Raw genomic sequence first — 6114 nt, 5'->3', positions numbered from 1 at the left:
ATATGACAGTGTACATACAACTATAACTTTATACAGTGTAGAGATATCCTAAGACTGAAGAAAGAATAATATTATATAACTACGTTGAGTATTATTTTTATTTTTATCAAACAAAACCATTGTTAATATTATACAATATAGTATAATATCAAGAGGTTATTTAGGATCAAAACTGAAAATAAAATAGATTATTTTTTCAATCCTTATTATAGTATTTATCTGTATACTCGGAGATTCTGCATTGTGAATAGGTACTAATTAAGTAGGTACATACTTTATTTAACGAATTAAACTTTCACGTGTACCTAAATGTCTTATTTATTTGCTTTTTATAAACTATTATAAAAATATAATATTATTACGTTTTCAATAATTGACAAAATAGTATTTTTTTTTAGTAGTAGGTAAATACGCAATAATATTATAGTAATGAGTAAAAACAGAAATTTTCGCCCAATTAATATTTTACTGAACTTTTTACAGAATGGACTGAGGAAAACAATTCAAATTTTTTCTTTTATAGAGTCATACTTACAAAACATTATAATATTTGGATGTCAACTCAATAGGTATATTTGTTTTCTCTTTTCAGACCTACACGCTGAATGCATTCATGTAAAATCGTTTTATGATTTTTGAGTAATCTTATAGTAAAATCACGTATTAAAAAAATTATAGGGAACCATAATGATGGTTTGATATATCGGTTATAAACTTTATTATTATTTGACTTAAAAAAAAAAAAATAATTTTGTAAATTTAAATGGATAATAAATTGTTTTGAGACAATATTTAGACAAATCGATATATCAAATCCATAAAAATAGTATTCTTTATTCTTTATTATTATTTCTTCAAGATTACTAAGAATTAAGATTATTTAAGTATATAAAAAATAATTATTATTATACATAATATATTTTAAAATATTTTCATATAAATAAATATTAATAATTTTACATGAATGCATTTTTTCTATGTCACGAGTTCTAAAGAGGAACACAAATAGTTCATCGTTTATATATTTATACCAAATAGAAAATACTGATAAACCAATATATTTTTTAAGCGACAACATTGATATAATATTGTATATTGTTATCTAACCCAGCGCACGGTAACAACTGTGGTCTTAGAAGTCTCCAAGACCGACAAAACTGTAGCAACTTATTGGTACTACAATAACTCAATAATAATATTGTCTTCGATAACAATAATCAAACAGCAAACGAAAAATAATATATAATGGCAAATACAGATATGGTAGATCGACGTACAGAGATCAAGTCAGGCACCAAACTTTTAAGATCATTCGATGAATTAAAAAGTGCGATATTATAAAAATATTAAAATTATTATAAAATTTAATCACAGAAAAAATCATTCGATAAATAGATAATACAATAACATAAAATTAGTGATAAACGCTAATTACATGACAATTTATAAATTATGATGATAATTGAATATAATATTATACTAATATATCTATGATTTATTTTATTGTTTTATCTCTTATATTTTAGTATACGTATACATGTAGACATAATAATATATATTATATATTTTATAACGGTAAATTTTTAAGATACGTCAATTTTGTTACAATATTTGTGAACATAACAATTTAACTCAAGTAAGCCAATCATGAAAAAATAACTTATTATTGATCAAATAACAATTTACATTATAATAATTTATTTTTAACACTGGTTTACAAAAGGACCTTGTTTTCCTTGAACTATAATAAACACCCGTACAGAAACAAAGAAACAAAAATCCACGTGTTTATCAAACGCAACTTGGATCAACAAAAATATTATAAACGTAAGACGTGACGCGCTTTCGCAGTGGCATTTCATACCACGTGCAAAAAGAAGTACCCCTCTAGTACCTTTTAATTCTATAATAATATATACATACATTATTATAGGAACTTATTACTAATATTCTAAATTTAAACGAGTATTTCTGTTCTAAAATAATAAAATCTTAAGAATACCTACCTAATATGCTATTATAGGTAAATAACGTTCAGTCGTCGTAAATTACAGTAATCCAATTTCATGAAAGTAAAAGCAGAAGGTATAATATTTTTTGTAGTTTATTGAGTAGTATGTACTTGTTTTCAGTAAAAAATAAACTGGCAGATATATACCCTGTACCGCCTAGTACCGGGCTGTACATAATAATATTATAATTATTATGATACAATTCTCTATAAATACGATATGTATGATGAGGTCAAGTTTTTTTTTAGCAAACAATAATTGTATTATTTAATTATTATAATATGATTAATATGTAATAATAATCTCTGCAGTGATCTCATGAAATCACCATTAATTCACAATACTCTCGCAAGGCCCTCAATAGTTGCAAAATATGTATTTTATATAAGTATAAATTATAATCTAATGAGTGAATAATGGTGTAAGCTTTATAGGAAAAGCGCTATTATTTTTCATTATCGTATTATGCTACCATGGAAATGTAGGTAGTGGACGGTGCTTGTAATATATTACACAACGTGATTCTTTTAAAATTACACACTTATTTATCAAAACATATTAATGTTTTCGGAAAAAAACATTTACATAATTTTAAGTTATTAAAAGCAACATTTTCAAAAGTAAATAATATTTTTTCTATTAATATAGTTATATAGTTTTAATTTTTTAAATAGTATAAGCATATTTACATGTTTTATTGTATGTTCCGAGGAAGAATATTTTAAATGCATAAAAATCAAATTTCTAATGAGTAGTGAATTGCCTAAGTATAACTTTATAATTTTAAGTGTACATAAGTTGAAATCGATGACTCCTGATAATAACGAAGGAAGTTTTGACTAGAATTAGTCTTAGTTGGTACTAATAAGACACTTGAAATAGCAAAATTTATACAATTTTGATTTTGTTTTTAGTATTAACATAATAAATTGCTTATATCATAATTATGCAAATAATCGTATAGTCTCAATTCAGTTTTTAAAAGTCGTAAACAAATTGGGCGAGCATGCTAAATAATCACTTTATAGTTTATAACTATAGAATGGCTATAGATTAGCTTACGTAATAAGTTCTTAAATTATTTATTTATTTTATGTAGCTTAATAATTAAAGAGTGCGTCGTATACAGTGTGCCGTTTAGATTAACATTCAAATATGTATAATAATCAACGCATTAAACAACTAGGTAATTGTGTGTAAGTTTCCTCACCACCTTAGCTTATAACACGACAACATTGGAATATTGAATGATGTTTAAAAGCATGAGGTATTACACACGGCGCGCTTTTTTTATTGTGGTATCCCCGTTAAACAGTGGCATACCTACTACAGAGACAACAGAGCTAGCATGCTAGCTGCAGTTACTTTGGCGTATAAAATTTTGTTAGGGACTTACATGTGCGATAATGCCGATAATATAGTTAACATTTAGGTAATCAATTGAAATAGCGCGAAGAGAATGATTTCCATCATAATGGAATCATAAAGAAATAATTTGACTTTGGGCATTTTAATGTGTAGCTGCACCACTGTCGCCAAGGCCTAATCCACATTATGTACACATAGTGCATTAATTTTATCTATAATTTCATCATCAAGTAATTTACTGATTTTGGTAGGAAAATTTTTTTTATATGTTTTTAGTATATCTACATTCGATTTGATTTTGAATGTGATTTGAAGAAGGAAAACGCGGTTAAATATAATAAAATTAATATATAAAATTTCATTGATTTTCAATGATTGTAAATTAATACATTATTGAGATGATGATAAATTCATAGACTATAGAACTAAGACTAAGACTAAGTTTAAATTAATGGAATATAACATAAGGCTTAAATTAAACGCACGAATTAAAAGAATACAATTTAAAATTAATACATTTAACTAAAAAAATAATAATACCTAATACAATAAAGAATAGAATAATAACTTAAATTAAAAGAAAAAAAGAAAGAAAAAAATTAAAGAATAAAAAAACTTAAGAACCTAACTATAACGCTATATAGTTTATAGTATACGACCTGCAGCCACTTCTTAATTGTTTCACAGAATATCTAATCACACGTAGTACTTTGTTGGTTATTATTTAAGTTGAGGAAAAAAATTGAATTAATTGACAACATTATTTTAAACACTACATAAAAAATTAATAACTGAATTTAAAAAAAGTCAAAAATCTATTTGGCACAATCAAAACAATTCACTGTTGAAATATTACGATATAAATAAATTTCTTATATTCAATTAAACATTTACACAGTAAATTAATAATAACACTTATGTGCAATCGTCGTCAACAAAACAATTTATTCGCTAGCTTATTATTATACATAATAATAATATTTATAGCCAATATAGTATTGTGCAATTATTTCTTTACTAGCCAACATAATATTATAATTTTTATTTACGTATAAATTGTATTGTAGTGTATTTATTAAAAAAAAAAACTAAATTTCAACCAGCATTACAATATATACATTTTCATTTTATGAGTATACACATAAAATTATTATATCATAATATTATCAATCATTTTTTTCATTATTTGACGCTTTCGAAATAAATTATTTTCGTCATCTTATAGACAAAAAAGTGTTCTAATGTACTTTTGCAGCTATATAAATTCTAATCGATTTATTTCCTCAAAAATATATTGTTTTTTGTAGAAATTGAAATGCACAACTGTAAACGTTATTTAAAAAAAAAATGAATTGAAAAATAAATCACTTTGAAGTTAAAGTACTCGTACACTGTAAAATTATTATTAATTGTTAATTTATTATTAACCTATTTGATCCAAGAAAAATAATAATTTATTGTTGAGTACTTATGTTATTTGACGGAATTTACGTCATACTTACCAACTCCGCACACACTTCGTAAGAATCTTTATTAAACTCACTACAATATTATAATATATTACCTTTTAACTTTGATTTCTAGTCTCACTCTCTCTCTTTCTCTCTTTCTATGTTGGACCTTATTAGTTTTAGTCATCTGTATGCATAATGTGAATGTTTGTTGATCATATTATGAGTAAGCAGCTTAGAATAACAGTGCCAACGTATTAGGAGGTTATTTTTAATAATCCACCGCCGAGATGTAGTAAGTTCAAGGTTACGTTTTATTTAGGTACTCACTAGAATCTAGAATATTAATTTAGAATTTAAATTTTATACAGGCTGATTTACCAAACATGCCACCCTCTTTTGTCTTCTTCGTGTCGATGTAGAACCTATATTTTGGATATTTTAAACATACCTAAAACTATATATTCTTGACTAGCATTGTAGTACCTACTTAAGGAGTATCCTATGGAGAGTCAGACTTCTGTTTTTCTAATGAAAACCATTATTTTTTTCAGTAAATTATTAAGCAGATCATTTTTCTGAAAATATTGATGTATTAAAATCAAAATTTGAACGTGTAGTTTTTGAGAAATTTAATTATTTTGTTCTAAATATAAAAGATCCATAAATTCATATTTAACACATAAATAACAGTGACTTACTCAATGACAAGGTACACTCAACACATACTGTACAGTAGGTATAGAGTGGCTACCTAGCTACTTTCTTCTTTTTTCATTTTAATTTTTAAAACAATCAGGCTGGTCAAGTTTTCTGAGAAATTGATTCGGAGTATTTAAATAGTAATTACATATTTAAGTGTAGGTTGTATAACATATTTTTTTTTTTGTTTTGTCTGTAGTTCTAAGTATGATTGTTTTAAAACAAATAACAATTACAACTTATTTCCTATGTTGATCTTGCAAAGTGCAAACCCTATATTTTCAGGTAGAACATATTATTTTATTTAGGTAGTGGAACATTCGGATCCATTACTGAATTCTAATATTAGTTTCGAATTCAGTCATAATAAGGTATATTTTAATATTATAGTTGTACAATTATTGGACAGAAATTGTCTAAAAGACTGATAAAGTAGCAATTCTTTTTATAAGTTATTTATAAATTTTAAATATTTATCTACATTTTTACACAATACATTAGTAAATTATAATATTTTTTTATGTTTACTATGATTTTAAAAATATTTATTTATTTGTGAAATTGTATAAAAACTTTTTTTT

The sequence above is a fragment of the Rhopalosiphum padi genome, chromosome 4, assembly GCF_020882245.1.
Source record: "Rhopalosiphum padi isolate XX-2018 chromosome 4, ASM2088224v1, whole genome shotgun sequence".
Lineage (NCBI taxonomy): Eukaryota > Metazoa > Arthropoda > Insecta > Hemiptera > Aphididae > Rhopalosiphum > Rhopalosiphum padi.
The sequence above is the reverse complement of the archived record's forward strand: the minus strand, read 5'-3'. Positions refer to the sequence as shown.